Genomic DNA, 17,422 nt, shown 5'->3' with positions numbered 1-17,422 from the left:
GTTCTTTTGGAACCTAAATGTTGAACAGGGCTTCCACGGCTTCTGATTGGCTGCAGGAGCTTCCTGCAGCCATTCAGAAGCTGCAATTTGGTTTTTTAACATTTTGGAAGTCAAACGGACTTCCTGAACATATTCCATTTGACTTCCAAGGCACGAATGTATACACATTGAACATTACAAATATGCAGGTAGCAATACATAGATAGGCAGACCCATAAACCCCAAAACCAAAGGAACAATTTTCCACAGCGTCAGGCTTTAAATAAATTATTTCTGGTTCACCATCCAGATCCAAACTCAGTCTTCTATTCCAGGTATGTTGACCTTTAGCTCATATTGTGACTGCTCAAACAATCTTTTCCCATAGTGGAGATGAGCCTGAACAGACCATCCAAATGGCCCAAGTGATCAGTTATTGTGATTGCCCATTAACTAGCAATCATTAGTGGCAAAGCCATGCCAAATCTAAAGGGAGCATTTGACTAATAGGACAGCGCAACACAATGCAACACTTAAAGACAACCCTCTTGAGATCAGCATTTTAAGATTTGCTTGAAGGAAACATAAATTGATTATAGAGACTTTTATTTCACTGCTGAGCATGAAGCAGGCTCAGAAGAGGAATTCTGAAAATGGGCTTCTGCATCTAGGCGTCTGAAGGCTGTTACAGTGGGCTGGAGCAATGTGTAAACATACCATGAGAAATCTGTTTATATATAAAATAATAATATTTAATTCAGCTGAAATCCATGTAATTAGCACCAGGGGAGATGTAGCACTGAAAACAAATTAGACCATTATTTTATTTAATCATCTGTGAAGGGTCTAAATAATAAATGGTTTCGGGGGATATCCAGCTGCCCCACATCCCAGTAGGGCTCCCATGTCTTTAACAGCTTCAGAGGTGGCAAATATAAGCAGATGACTTTTTCTTTTCTGGCATAGAGATTTGCTGACTGAGAAAAAAAGATCCCTGCTGTTTGATTGTTTTGATATATAGCTGTTATAAAAGCAGAAGAGCCCTTTATAGGAAAAAAGTTGGAAAATCTGGCAGCTATTTTTAATCTCATGCCTTAATGCTGTAGTTTAGCAGGGGTTCTCAAAATGGAATTGCCACTTCTTGGTGCGTTTTGGCTTTACAACATCATTTGCTCATAGCAGGAATGTGGGACACATTAAAATTGTCCTCTCCTAGAGACATATAGGGACGCGGGTGGTGCTGTGGGTTAAACCACAGAGCCTAGGACTTGCCGATCAGAAGGTCGGCAGTTCAAATCCCCGTGATGGGATGAGCTCCAATCACTTGGTCCCTGCTCCTGCCAACCTAGGAGTTCAAAAACACGAAGTGAAAGTAGATAAATAGGCACCACTCCAGCGGGAAGGTAAACAGTGTTTCTGTGCGCTGCTCTTGTTCGCCAGAAGCAGCTTAGTTATGCTGGCCACATGACCTGGAAGCTGTACGCTGGCTCCCTTGGCCAATAAAGTGAGATGAGCGCCGCAACCCCAGAGTCGGTCACGACTGGACCTAATGGTCAAAGATCCCTTTACCTTTTAGAGACATATAGATTCCAACAGATTCCTGAATTGAAGGATTTTCTAGTGAATAAAACAGGCTATCTTGTTGAGGTCCTGGCAGGGTTTCTTTTTTTAAAGGGGGAACTCACCAGAACTCAGTTCCAGCTGCTCTCAGGTGAGTTCCGGCACTTCTCAGGCAGGTGCCAATTGCAATTTTAAAAGAAAGAGGGAGCAGTTTATGGTGAGTACTGGCACCTCTTTTTCTAGAAAAATAGCACTGGGTCCTGATCTCTCTATGGAATTGTGACATGTGGGTGGTAAACACCATGCAGTACCGTTAGGTTATGTGAGACTGGATCTAGAAGGGCAATGTCTATATGAACCATCCTTGCTCGCTATTTCACTTTAGTTGGTCTGTTGGAACTGAAATTTGAATTTGTAAGTAACTTGATGCTCACAAGTTTACTGCAGAATCTAACACAGCAGTTTGCAGAAAGCTATGCCTTTAAGGAGAAATTATAAAGTTAATAAAAGAAACCTTTTTAGGGAGATGTTTTGCATTTTTTTAAATATAAAATATGCATTACACTACTTTTTAAAGTACTTTCACTAAGGAAACATATGTCTTGTTTGCAGTAAAAAAACAAACAAACAAACCCAAAAGCTTTGTTAAAAGAAAAACAATTAAATTGTAATTAACCGAAACCATGAATTATGGTGACAAAGAGAGTAGAGATGGTTAATCAAAAAGTAATGAAAAGTGTAGCAATTGTATGTTAATTATTCTTCCATTTCTCTTTATCCACACCAAAAAGAAACAAGTAAATTCTAGAATGACTCATAGCCTTTTCAAAATATAACATTGAAAAAGCTGAGTCTTGGTAAAGTTTGAGTAACCTTCAGTGGTTTTGCTCAGCAAAACTGTAAACAGCCATTATGTTGCAAAGGGAGAACTATTATCTTTATACTTTTTTTACACTGGTAGAGGGAGATCTTGGTGTTAGTAAGTGCTTCACTGTTGACTGGATAGCTGTTCCTGGTATCATTCAGGACCATTCAGTTAGCAACTATTTATTGAAAGGTGCTGGCGCCACCTCCATCCTTCACTAAATGTGAAGTTAAGAATTCTAATTTCCTCCTTGATTGACACACAGCTACTACTGGCAGTTTCACCTAGTGAACTGTAGCAGCAACCTCTCCTGATAGCCCTTCTATCATAACATTCTCTAGAAAGCTATGAAAGTGAATGATAGCCTCTCTTTTCATTGTTAGGCATATTATGTGTATATATGGTTGCTCCATAAGGAACATGTGAGATCACTTAATCACAACCAGGAGCTACAAAACCTTTTGATAAGCAGCAATTCTGACACAAAGGGTCTCTCTGATAAAGCTTGTCAGCACTTGTCTGTTAAATGCAACCAAAGTCAACCACAGCTTGAGATGCTAGACTGATAAACACTACACGTGCTTCTCAATTTTCACACTTTCAGCACTGCTGCGATGTCCATCTTCTGTTGCTACTTCAAAGATGGCAAAAGTAATCTTCCCGCTTCAGTGGCATTCTAACACCTTGTGATTGCAAAGCTTTGATACCTGGATTTGCCATGTGATTTAAAATTATAAATGGGTAAACATCAAAATGTGCTGCTTCAAAGTAGTTCAATGACACCAAATTCCATGCCATAAACCTAATATCAACATAATATTGTGCATATATATATATATACACACACACACACACCGTATTTTTTGCACCATAACACTCACTTTTTTCCTCCTAGAAAGTAAGGGGAAATGTCTGTGTGTGTTATGGAGCGAATGCCTACGGATGGCGGGGGGATCTGCTGCAGTCGTGAGCAGAGGATCCATGGTTCCCCTTCCTTCCCTCTTCCGTGGCTTGCTTTGAAATAGCAAAGCAGGAGAAGACCCGCTGAGTGGGGAGGAGAGAGGGACAGAGAGCCTGCTTGCTTTAAAGGAGCAAAGCGGGAGAGGAGAGGAGCCTTCTCCTCTATACCCCTCTTCTGCATTATTAACAGCATCCTTCTCCACCCACCCCACACGTGTTCCATGTCCCTTGAGTGCTTTTCCTTCCCTCCCCACTTAAAACATGGTTACAAAGCACGGATCCACATGGATCCTCAGGATTTTTGCACTGGGTCACCCCAAATTCACCATCAGATCACATAGCATGTCCATGGCTACAGCTTGCACCAAAAAAATCACGCACCCACTGTTGCCTGGGGCCGCAGTGGTGCAAAAACGTGGTTACAAAGCGTGGATCCACATGGATCCTCAGGATTTTTGCATTGGGCTACCCCAAACTCACCGTCAGATCACATGTCTGTGGCCACAGCATGAACCACAAAAATCATACATTCGCTGTTTCGTTTAGAATATTTTTTTCTTGTTTTCCTCCTCTAAAAACTATGTGTGTGTTATGGTCGGGTGCGTGCTATAGAGCGAAAAATACGGTATATATGATTGCATTTCTTTCCAAAGCAGCACTAAAGTCATAACCTATGTGTGTATTCACAGTTCTTCTATGCCTGTGTTGCTGCACCTTGTGGTCCACCAGATATTGTTGATTCCAATTCCCATCAGCCCCAGCAAAAATGACTAATGGACAGTGATGATGGGAGCAGGAGTTTAGCAATGGCTGACCTATCCCTGTTCTGTGTATACAGTGGTATGTAGACAGACAACAGTTTACAGTGGACAATAGAGCTGCAGAAGCTCCAGTGACCCAATCCAGGTTGTGCCAACCTGGGTCCAGCCTCAAATCAATTTGCAGGAAAGGCTAATGTTTAATTTGGGAGAGGGGAGGAAACACATTGTCTCCATCCCTGTGTGACTGCACTGCAGAGGAACACGGTGCAGGGAATGCACAGGTGAATCAGTTCCCTGCCGCCAGCAGGACTGAGTCCTCCACTTGCCAGCAGGAGAAGGAAAAAATGCAGCCTATTTCCCCAGTGCACTCCCTGCAGAACGCAGCAGAGTTGATTCTCCTGCTCTTTGCAGTGTGGTTGTGGGGAGGGCGGTGGTGCAGTAAATACACTGGGGAAATAGAAATCACTTTTCTTTTTCCATCCTCATGCAGGGCTCAGTAGCGCTCTCTGGCTGCTGCTTCTCAGCAACCATAGTGCCTCTGAACATGGACGTTCTTCATGACAAACAGCCATGGACTCCCATGTCACAGAGAGCACAGTGAAAGCATTCTCACTGAATGGCTGGAGCTGTCCTCGGCACAGAGGTTAATTGTGAAATATGGTTTATGTCTGTCTGGGAATGCCATGTGCGCATGTAGTGGTGGAATATTGTGGATGTGTTTGAGATTAAGATACGAGCAGAGGCATTGAATAAAGCTGGTTAATTTTCTCGGTTTAGGGATACTTAATAGACTCATAGATTGTCACAGCTTTGGGGACTGCATTATTTGGGGCTTCTGCACAAGCAAGGCCTGTAGCTATCCGCTTCCTCCAGAGCCATCAGTATATATCATTGCTGCCAGTTTTCCCCCTGCAGACAATGACATATGCAGTTTCTTTGTTCTGGTCTAGGCAGCATCCCAAAGGTTGCTAATCTATGACAAGAGGGAGATGGACTTGGCAGTAATTTGAACTGTATGTGATTTTACAGCAATAATCACATGTTCAGATGCACAACATTTCCGAGAAATAGTGGATTGAATAATATGTGCATTAAAATATAATTGTTTAGTCCTCAGTCTATGTCAAGAATCAATTTTTTATTTGAATGGCCTTAATAGTTATTGTTCAAAAGAAAGGGGTGTGAGTGTTCAAGCCCATCTTTAAATAGCAGCTCCTGCTCTTGGAAGTTCCAACTCAGTCCCAGCCCAGCCTGAGTGGTAAGTGATTATTGGAACCTGCACAAATATACAGACACTTTTACAGGGGTGCTGACCCTCCGGGGCCTTGGGTGCCTGAGCACCCACAAATTTTAAATGAAGGGGCTACCCCCCCAAATCCTCTCAGGTATGCCGCAGGTTGTGCTGACATCACTCACGTATGGTACAGTGAGCCACAGCATGCGCTGGGCATCCGTTGTCACAGGGCCAAGGCAGCACAACTACACTTTTATATAAATCGCAGAATTATATTGAAGAGTACCTCATGTGTGGGCCTCTGTATTTCATTCTAGGTTTGTTAAACTTATTTCTAATAGCTAGGATTCATACATCAACAATCATTAAAAGATTAGCAATTATTTATCTTAGGGTTTTTGAGGTCAAAACTAGAACTTTGACTCACACCTGTTCACAAATTCAAAGCCAATGACACAATATTTACCTCAAGAAAATAAAAAAAAATCTTTCCAGTAGCACCTTAGAGACCAACTAAGTTTGTTATTGGTATGAGCTTTCGTGTGCATGCACACTTCTTACCTGTACCTCAAGAAAGTATGCTCATCATGGAGGTGAACTGATATCTTGAATTAGAATTCCCATCAGGAAATGTGCATAGTTGCCTGCTGTCAGGCAAACTGCCACGTATACACGGCAATACATCTGTGTAAATACCACTTATCTTCCTGCCAGTACCACCTAAAGGTTTCCATAATTGGACTCCTCACAAGTATGTTTATCTATCCTAAGCATTTCAGAAAGCTGCTGCTGTACTCAGGTTTTGCTTGTAGGCTTCCTATAGGCAGCTGGTTGGCCACTCTGAGAACAGGATGCTGGAGTAGATGGGCCATTGGCTTCATCCAGCAGGCTCTTCTTATGTATTTGAAAACTTATTATCCACTGCAGTCTTACATCATGCATATATACAGTCTACTGATGACAGGTTTATGGGTTTATGGTTCAGCACTATTTGAGTTACAGCCCCCTCAATCTAGACATTTCTTTCCTAAAGGGAAAAAAAATCTATCAAACTGATTCATCTCCAACTGCAATCCCAATGAAAATAATTTATGCTTAATTGCATCAAAATCAGGCCTGCCTTCCATCATTTCGACAAACTAGTTCAGAGTTGCCCATTAGACTGTTTATTTTAAGACCCATTACTCATAATTGCATAAAACTTTGTCCCTCTTTCACTCTTCCAGATAGTACAAAATTACTCATTTGATTCAAGAGATATTACTCTCTGTTCTTCTGTAACTATATCACAATGCATTGTGAACATTAGTGTTGCCTTTGGCCTCCATAATTAAGCTATTAGTTAGTTGGTTCAGACCTAATCAGAACAAAAAATAACATACAATGTTGTCACAACATTGCACCTCTTTTCATAACAATTAATATGTCTCTCTCTTTGATGGTGGTGGAGAACCCTTTATAATTACTTCATGTTCTGCCTCACTGCAACACAAATCTGGAACCCCAAACTTTACCAAAGAAAACTGAACATTTACGGTATACTCTGTCCTAGAATTCATCAAATCTATCACTATAATATTAATAATTATTTAACTAAAGCATATAGTGAATCCAGAACATAATAGAAATTCAAAAAAGATTGACACCAGGGCAGCCGTAACAAAATACACTGGGTGTATTTATAATAATTTACACAATGGATATTTATTAGATGAAGAAGAAGAAGAAGAGTTTGGATTTGATATCCCGCCTTTCACTCCCCTTCAGGAGTCTCAAAGCGGCTAACATTCTCCTTTCCCTTCCTCCCCAACAACAAACACTCTGTGAGGTGAGCGGGGCTGAGAGACTTCAAAGAAGTGTGACTGGCCCAAGGTCACCCAGCAGCTGCATGTGGAGGAGCTGAGACACGAACCCGGTTACCCAGATTACGTGACTACCACTCTTAACCACTACACCACACTGGCTCTCAATCTAGATACTAGATTACAGTGTGCATCACCTTTCTGGTAGTAATTTTTGCGTGTACCCACTATAGAACACTTGTATCATGTCATGAATGTTCATGCCTTAGCAATCTTTTGCGGTTTGTGTGTGCATGCACATGAATGTTGAGGTCATCACACAATAAGCACTTGTGAATGTTATGTTCAAAAATAAATTGTTTTCAAGCAACGTAGAGACAATCCAAACAAATATCCCCAATTGCTACAATTAAACGTGTCTTGACTCTCAGTAAAAAAAAATAAAAAAAATTATTAAGGTTATCTAAATGTTGATTGCCTCCATGTGTCATGTATGGATGGACTGAGAAGCCAAATTCCATTCTACAGTGGTACCTCGGGTTAGAGTCGCTTCAGGTTACAGACTCTTTAGGTTACAGACTCCGCTAACCCAGAAATAGTACCTCGGGTTAAGAACTTTGCTTCAGGATGAGAACAGAAATCGTGCTCCGGCAGCGCGGCAGCAGCAGGAGGCCTCATTAGCTAAAGTGGTACCACAGGTTAAGAACAGTTTTAGGTTAAGAACGGACCTCCAGAACAAATTAAGTTCTTAACCTGAGGTACCACTGTATTTCAGTTTAATTGGAACTCAGTCATAAATCTGTTCCACCTATTTCATTTGGTATTTTATTATTATTATTATTATTATTATTATTATTATTATTATTATTACCCATGAAACATATGCATTCAAACTGGGCATTTTTGTGTGGATTTTGTATAGTTTTTTTTTACACTTTTTACATAAAATATGCAGCTATACATAAATACACTTTCCCCAGTGTTTTCCCAATACATCTGCCTCATTTTTGTGTGTACTGTTTGTACAGTGAAATTGCATTTTGATATCTGGAAACATGTATAATCTGACTGTGTGTTTTATTCTGAAAGCAAGTTTCAATCTCAGATTGGTTTGGACTGCTTTGAGAAATGGACTAAATAAATTCCTCCTCCAATGGCATGAGACCACAAAATGAAAACAATTCCCATTCATTCAGAACTGAGTTTATCCAAATATTGTGCGTACGAAGCTTACAATTAACACAGGGCCTTATTGTATCATGTGTATTACAGTGAACATTAGAAACCTGGTAAATGTTGACATTTATTGGCAATGCTTACAATTTTTATGAACCATTGGGAAATCTATAAAAATTCTGACATTTATTTTTGTACACATTGCATTGTTGCAATGAGACTTATAGTTCAGCTTGGGAAGGAGCATTTGCCAGTCTTATTGAAGATCTGGATTGAATAGAATGGGATCCCTCTAAGCTTTAAAGGGAATTCTTTCTCTACAGGAAAACACATGACTGTATATTATGGCTTTGGCTTGTGCTAAAGAAGTGCAGAACCAGATTTTCAAAATTAGGCAAAATATGCATGTATGCAAATCAGGTGTTTTGTGTGCATATGGCAAGTTAACTATCTGGCTTTTGGCCAGGCAGCTGTATGTTGAAATAAATTAATGTACTGAGTAGTAATTGTTTAGGGCTATATCACTGGAGAGCTTTCATGCCAAGAGATGAAATAGCTTATATACTGTCTCTCAAAACAGTTGTGAAATAATGTGAGCAGTCTAGTCTACCATGTATCAGTGCAGATGATGAGGAAGTCTGTGTTTGAGTCTATTCTATATCCCAACTGAGATTTATGTTCAAAGTGCAAGAAAACTGAAAATTATTGAATCTGTGACAAAGCAAATATAATGCATGAGTCACTCAAGAAACACACACATTTAAATATGATTATTTTAACTCTCAGAATTATTGAATTTGAAAGTAAATGGAAATAAAAGTGCATTTCGATTGTGAAACTAAACATCTAGTGCAATTAGGGGTTCAATATTTGTAAATATTGAGCCCTAATGACTCTTTTCGGACCTTCTCACACCCCTCACCAGCCCTGCTTTGTACCCCACTTGAGTGCTTTTACCTGGCTAGAATTTGCTTGAATGAAGGTTAGAGAGGAATGTTTGAATAACTTAACAATTATTACTCTACCCACATTTGATTTTGGTTCCACTCACTACTGGCATGTGGGCCCTGGGAACTTGCCTAGAAGGGAATACAGCACCTGGGAAGAAAAATGTTCTATAACTTTAATAGCACAAAGTTTAGTTTACCTTTTAGAAACTTATCTTCACCACTTCCTCACAAATAGCTTCTTGTTAGATAAAAGCAACAGCAATCCTAATTTGAGGATATATCCTTGTGTGTATATAATATTTGTTGATACACATAGCCTTATATATAAACTTAGGCTGCCTTCACAGAACAGTTTTATTCTGTTTTCCTAACAGTTAATTTCAGCATTACATTTGAGCTAAGTTTAGCACTCATTTCTGTGTTATTTGCTTTTAGGGGGAAAAATACCTTTGTAAATAACACATAAATGAACACCGAAATTCTGCAATATTCTGCTATATTTCTGGAAGTGGCATTTACATCGTGTGAAATATAATGCCAAAATGAAGAGTTAGGGGAATGTTAGAGAAAACAGAATAAACTGCAGTGTGAATGCAGCCTTAGACACACAGTGACTTCCACACAAATGATAGGGCATGCTTTAAAAACCATTTTATGAGCACACGCCTAAGATAGATTAATCTTTCATGAGTTATGATGTGTAAGCTGCTCAAGCGATTCATTAATTTTTGTGGTAAAGAAAACCAACATTTTCATAGGCAGATAGCACTGTTATTTTGGAAGAGAAAGCTGGAGTCAACGAGAAAAGAGTGTGATCTATTGTTTGCTGTGCATTCAACACTACAGGGAAAGAAGTATGGGGAAATGTCAGCATCTGCAACATCCACAGCAGCAGGTACTTATTATCACATGAAGTCAAAGTGCTTAGACAAACCACAGTTTGTATGTCCTTTTAATTGTGCCTTGCAATCTTGATACAGTCAAGAAAGCAAAGTTGTTCTCAGGGAGGAAGAGGACTCATAATAGGAGACAATGGCCTAATTATCTCATTGGTTGGAGGCGGGGTGCTGCAATGTGCGATGGATAAAATTTGCTTGCAAAGAAGCAAACGCTGTGATGTTATTTCAAATGGTCAGCACCATTATTTTAAGAGACAAAAGGAAAAGTTTTTAATAGATGTGGTACGTCCAGTGCTTTTTTCACCTAGAAAAATAGGTGCTGGTACTCACCATGAAGTTGTTATAGTAAGTGCCACACTTTTGAATAACAAAAAAGGGCACTGTGTATCCTTGAGTATCCCCTGGAAAAAGCACTCGTTATTAGTAATAATAACACAGTTTGCAAATCATTTCCCCGTAACATAATACATTCCTGTATGTTATTTTCAGAAATAGATACATTTTTATGCACACTTTACAGAGTGCATACACCTTAGGTACAGAGGTGGGGAATGACTTATAGACCAATCTTGGCCTGCCAGGCCATTTTTCCCAAACCAAGTGCATACACCTATCAGCTGATGTCACTGATGGGCAAAAGGTCAGGTTTTATCCTGCATTGGCAGTGCCACCCTGTTCCTAGCAGGAAACATAATCATGCAGGTTAGGCACTGGGATTTAATCTCCACTCATCAGCTGAGATAGACAGAGAACCCAACAAACTGTCAGACTAAGACCAGAGAGACTCAGGGTCAGGTTTCTACGCTGTCATGAAGCTCCTTTGATGTCATTGGGACAGACTAACCTGCTTAACATGTTTTGAGGATAAAGTAGAGAGAGTGAACCATATATGCTGCCTTGAGCTTTCTGGAGAATGAATAGGATAAAGGTGAGATGAATTACAATGAATATCAGTTTTTTATCCAAGAGATAGGATAGAAAATTGTCTGCACAGATTCCTAAGTTGAAGGTTGATTTGCAAATCACTGTCATAAGCAATGTATAAGGTAATCTTCCAGAGTTCTAGATCACACAAAGAGCCTCCAGGAACACAGGAGGCTCCCCACTTCAGTAATTTATGGAGGATGATGTGAATTCTAAATAGGTCAGAAGTGTGCACATTTGTCCAGCTTGTGTATTGCTTGTAGGTGCAAGTAGAGTGCCTGAAGAAGGCTTATAAGAGTGTGTGATCTGAAAGCAGCCTCTACATTCCAGATTTCATCTCTTTCATTTCTTTTCTTTTTTACTTCTGATGAAAAATGGAAAGATGACTTTGAAGCCTGCAAATGAAATAAAAGATACTTTCCTAAAGATAACCCACGTTATTTCAAGGCCATCCATCCTTTCAGAATCAAATGTCTCTAGCATACCACCGAAGGTTGAAGACATTTGTCAATTGTGAGAGTTGATGTCACTGGCATCTATCTCAACTATACATGCAAGTAAATTGCCTGCCTTCTCTCCACAGATAATTGGCATGTGTGCACTGTAAATTATCTTTCTTTTAACACCACTCCAGCTGAAGCTAACTTCAGTAATCTTCTTCACACCTTATGGCCAGTAATTTGTCTTACACTGTGCACTTAACCAAGCTACACTCTGCTTTGGAAAATCCTTATATTCTAAAAAGAGCCATTCATACTCTCTCAGTACAGTATGTAATTTATGTATGATAAGAGTCAGAAGTGAGTCTATAAGTGTTGAGATCATAGAATGGCTTGCAAATCCACATAGATAAATTTACAGACAGATGATAGATAGATAGATAGATAGATAGATAGATGATGATGATAGATGATAGATGATAGATGATAGATAGATGATAGATAGATATACACATATTTAGTAATAGTGCCAACATATTAAAAATCCAGTAAGACTCCAGTGACAGATTAGAAAGAACATGTAGTTCCTGCAGACATTCTAAAATCTCCCCCATTATGTTTAATGGGAGCTGTCCTTTGCAAGTTGCCCATTGAAATGAACAAGAGTTGTGCAATGGCACACTAAATTCATTCAGGGATACAGAGATGGGGAGAGAAATAACAGCAGAGCAGGCGATATCCTTTAGGTCAATGTTTCCCAAATTTGGGTCTCCAGCTGTTTTTGGATTACAGTTCCCATCATTCCTAAGCACTGGTCCTGCTAGCTAGGGATGATGGGAGTTGTAGCCCAAAAAGAGCTGGAGACCCAAGTTTGGGAAACACTGCTAAAAACAGTTTAATTTATATCCTGCCTTTCTTCCCAAAGGAGCCCGAGACAGCAAGCAATAAAACAATATAAAAATATGACGGAAAAATTCATGTGGACAGGTGTATCTTAGGAAGAATCTGCTGATGAATTTGCATGAAAACATTTTTTTAAATGCATGGAACATTAGAGACTTAAGATTGGGGACAGGATAAGAGAAACTGAAATTTATAGATGTGGCCATCCCTACCATCAACTAAATCAGAGAGTGTATTTCCACCCTAGCAGTTTCTTTGAAATTTCCACCATTTTGCTGAATCACTTTTTATGAAAAATCCATAAGTTTCTGCCCTATATTTCAGTGTTTTCTGTGCTGCTGTCCTATCCTTACTTTCATTTAGGCAGGGTTTCCAGGTGATAATCTGGAGAAAAAGCGGGTAGCTTTAACCTCACCAATCAAACTGGAGACAAAGTAGTAGCAGATGTTCCTGCCCATTCCTAACTCTGTTGTTTTTCACCAACTTCTCCACCTCTGATAGGGTGGAGAAAAGCTGTTGAAAGCAGAGGACCAAGGAGACAAAAGCACCAGAGAAGGATTGGTGGGGGTAGCAGTGATTACTTTGTCTGCCACATCACTGGCATATTTAAAGATAAAGCTCTCATTCTCTTGTTGCAGCCCATTCTTGCACACCAGTGAACCCCCTGAGTACAGCTCAGATGGAACCAGAAATCAGACATTTCATTTTGCAGTGATAGCTTCAAAGTACTCACAGCACTGTCAAAAAGCAAACAACACACATACACAAAGCCACCAGAAGATAAAGAACCGTGACATAAATCATTGTGTGTATGAGTCATCAATCCCTATGCTTTATTTTAATATATAACTGACTAGCATAAAAGACAAAACAAATGACTCTCCACTTGAAGAATTCATTTCTGTTTGTTAGTGCTTACAGTTTGACTGTGACAGTGAATGAGTGTGCATCTTTAATGTAGCCGCTCTATCTCCATTTTTAAAAAATCCCAAAAAACAGGGATCACATTCAGACAATACTTGCTAGTCATGTCTGATTTGATCCATCTAAAATAAAATATAAGCCTTTTTTTTTGCAATGCCCCATAAATGTCCTGCTGCTCTCTCTGTCAAGTCAACTGCATATCTTGGTGACTTCAATGTAAGCTAATGAAGCTTTTCTTACATTATAGAGAAGCTGTCCCCATAAATAGATAATGTTGGGAAATGTATGCAAACCCTTTATTTTGCAAAAAAGTGATGGGATGGACTTTGCTTGCTTTCCCCAGGCCTGAAAGAGATGCGAACTGGAGACTTGATTATGAAGGTCAATGCTCCCAGTGCTGCAAAGGGATTGTCAAGATGAAGACCTGGAAAGATGAATTGTACAAAAATTGTGACAGAGAGGTTAATAATAAGAGGTCTTATACACTTTAAAACAGGGAGAAGTCATGGCTGGAGATAATCTGTTCTGCAAAGTGTATACTCTTGTTGATGCCCATCTTAGACCAGAGTCTCTGATGCCTTTTGAAATCAACAACAAAAAGAGATGTTCTCTGTTCATCTAACTTATCAAAGCAAGCCTTGCCTAGGGCCTTATTCCAGAACAAAGAAGAGAAGAAATGATCAAAGAGACTGGACCCAACAGGAACCAGGCAGCAACAGACTAATTGGACATTCTCTCTCCTCCGCTCATGCGGTACTGCTTTATCCTGGTTCTACTAAATTCATGTACCTTTGCAGCTGTTTTGCAACACTTGAATTAATTAACAAACATTCTACTTTCATGCAGTAATTCTTTGTTGTATCAGCATCTGAAAAGCAACACCTCCAAATTAGTCCATAGCTGATAGTTGATTTTAGGCTGTAAAGCAGGGGTAGTTAACCTGTGGTCCTCCAGAGGTCACTGAACTACAACTTCCATATTCTCTGCCCATTGACCATGCTGACTGGGGCTCATGGGAATTGAGGACTAGGAACTTCTGGAGGGTCAAAGATTAGCCACTCCTGATGTAAAGTTCTAAATGGCTATTGGCCAGATTATTGATACCAGGGACGTCAAACTCCCAAGAGACTGCGATCTACTCACAGTATAAAGAATGGCAGTGATCTACCCATTGTCAGAGTTTCTGAGCTTTTTTTAGGGAGCCAGAGTCATTGATCAAAAGATCAACCAGGCTCAACCAGGGACATCCCGCAATCAACCAGTAGATTACATTAGACCTGTTGGACATGCCTGATTTATACCAAGTGAATTACAGCAGTCACAGTAGCAGCCAAGCTATGGGGTGACCTTTCAAGAGAGACTCATATGGAACCCACTTTGTACTATTTTCAGTGTCAGAAAAACTTTATTTTTTATTTTAAAGGGGAGGAGATTACAGGGCATTTTAGAGGTTCTTAATGGCTTTCAAAAGTATTGAGATCTGCTTGTGAGTCTTGTATTGTTTGATTTTGTTCTCTGATGCTTACAGTTTGGAAAAAACTTTTTTATTTTTATTGAAGGGTGGGGGAGGTTTTTGTAAACCATCCAGAGAATCTTGGTTCTGGTTATACTAGGCAAAAGGCCTTCTTGATAGTGGTGCCTGCCCTGTGGAACGCCCTCCCAACAGATGTCAAGGAAATAAACAACTATCTGACTTTTAGAAGACACCTGAAGGCAGCCCTGTTTAGGAAAGTTTTTAATGTTTGATATTTTATCACATTTTTAACATTCTGTTGGGAGTTGCACAGAGTGGCTGGAGAAACCCAGCCAGATGGGTGGGGTATAAATTAATAATAGTATCTAGATGAATATAATAATAATAATAATAATAATAATAATAATAATAATAATAATAATAATAATTTATTATTTATACCCCGCCCATCTGGCTGAGTTTCCCCAGCCACTCTGGGCAGCTCCCAATCAGTGTTAAAAACAGTACAGCATTACATATTAAAAACTTCCCTGAACAGGGCTGCCTTAAGATGTCTTCTGAATGTCAGGTAATTATTTATCTCTTTGACATCTTTTGGGAGGGCGTTCCACAGGGCGGGTGCCACTACTGAGAAGGCCCTCTGTCTGGTTCCCTGTAGCCTCACTTCTCGCAATGAGGGAACCGCCAGAAGGCCCTCGGCGCTGGATCTCAGTGTCCGGGCTGAACGATGGGGGTGGAGACGCTCCTTCAGGTATACAGGCCCGAGGCCGTTTCTTCCCAAACAAGAAAGCCAAACTGAGATTGAGAAGTGAGGCAAAGGGGAAGGCAGAAAGCCAATCCAAGGCCAATTCCAAGATGTGCTAGAAGTGGAAAAAAGGGAAAGGGATACTTTAATTTGCAGGGGTTGGGGTTGGGAGAGGACATGGGGGTGATTTTATTTCATAAGAACATAAGAGACCTGCTGCATCTAGTCCTCAAGGACCACTTCTCCCCATATGATCTGACCTGGACTCTGCGTTCATCATCTGAGGCTGTTTTTCGTGTGCCTCCTCCAAGTGAGGTCTGGAGGGTGGCAACACAAGAACAGCATCTTTCTGCAGAGCAGCCCATTTTCGGAATACTCTCCCTAGGAATGTTCTCCTGGCACCTTCATTATATATCTTTAGGTGTCAAGTGAAAACGTTCTTCTTTGGGCTGATTAATATCCCACAGCCTAATAAATGTGTTTGTGGGAAGGGAGTAATTGTTTTGTTGTTTTTGTTTTAACTATTTATTTGTGCTTTTACCTTTTATTTTTATCTTGTGAAGTACTCTGAGATCTTGTGATTAAAGGCTTTATACAAATCTATAATCATCACCATCATCTAGCATTCTGTTCTCACAGTGGCCCATGAGAAACCTGCAAATGAGACCTGAGTATAACAGCAACCCCCCCCCACTTGTGATTCCCAGTACACTGGACCCTCCGGATATGAACTTATTTGTTTCAGGGGTCCGTACTTCCCCTGCAAAGTCCATATCCGGAGGTACCGCTTCTGCGCACATTTGCGGTGTGATAGAGCACTTCTGTGCATGCATTTGTGGTGAACTCTTGCCACGTTTGTAACTCGAAATTACGTTACCCGAAGGTAATTTAACCCGAGGTACCACTGTAACTGGTAATCCATAGGCTTACTGCCTGTGATAATGAAGGTAGAACATGGATGTTAAACTCGCCTATTTCTTCTAGTCCAAACAATTAGGGTCATGTTGTACTAGCATACAGGGAAGAGAGCAATATAGGAAGAATTATCTCATAATTCTAATTCATCACATTTCAGTTGTCTAGTCATTACTGGTATTCACATTCTGTACAGCTATTCCTGTGTTTCGCTGGTTAGCATCATTTTCTCTTTAAGCATTTATGGCTGAGTATGCAATGGCATCTTCAGTGCATATTTAAACAGCTCTCCACTTTTGGGTGCTTGATTGGTTGGATGGATTACAAAAAAAAAGAAAACGACAGAAGTGCAAGAAACAATTGATGGCATTTATTTTAAAATCTACAGATGCTTGCTGATATAACATTGACTTTAGCTCAGAGAGGTAATTGCAAACAGCAGGAAAAAGTCTCACAAATAAACTTCGGCTCTAGATTTGATTTAGAATGTGCTAATAAATGTGAATGTAGTGGCTGCCATTAAAGAAAATAATCTGGAGGGATTTCTAAAAATACGAGCTTCTGTAAAGCAATTTCCTGCAGGGTACATAAAATCATAGCTTCTAAAGGGTCTATTTTCCAGGCAGTTCCAGTTAGTTAATATCTGGTAACTAGCACAGGCTTGTTCTCCATAGCCAGACATTTCTCTTTAAAGCAATGATTGCTTCTAAATATGCAATGCAGCATATATTTGGGGTGATTTAAAAGGGTAAATAGCCCATCATACTAGAAGGAAAGCAAACAAGGCCTGTTGAAAAGAGAACCAGAAGTTTAAAATACTTTAAAGCACATGAACATTTTTTACAGGACTTCATTGAAGGGGTTGGGCTGAAACCTGTCTTCCAATTTATAAAAAAGCTTTGTTCTCCCAT

General features: G+C 39.9%; 1 long non-coding RNA gene across 2 annotated transcripts in view; it reads right to left on the bottom strand.

Moving 5' to 3' along the window:
- The window catches only part of LOC310714681, a 136,181-nt gene that overhangs the window by 56,975 nt on the left and 61,784 nt on the right, over positions 1-17,422 (bottom strand). The window lies entirely within an intron of this gene.

Source organism: Podarcis liolepis (assembly GCF_965112155.1).
Source record: "Podarcis liolepis genome assembly, chromosome: 9".
In the NCBI taxonomy this organism is placed as follows: Eukaryota; Metazoa; Chordata; class Lepidosauria; order Squamata; family Lacertidae; genus Podarcis; species Podarcis liolepis.
This window is presented reverse-complemented; position numbering and strand designations above follow the sequence as displayed.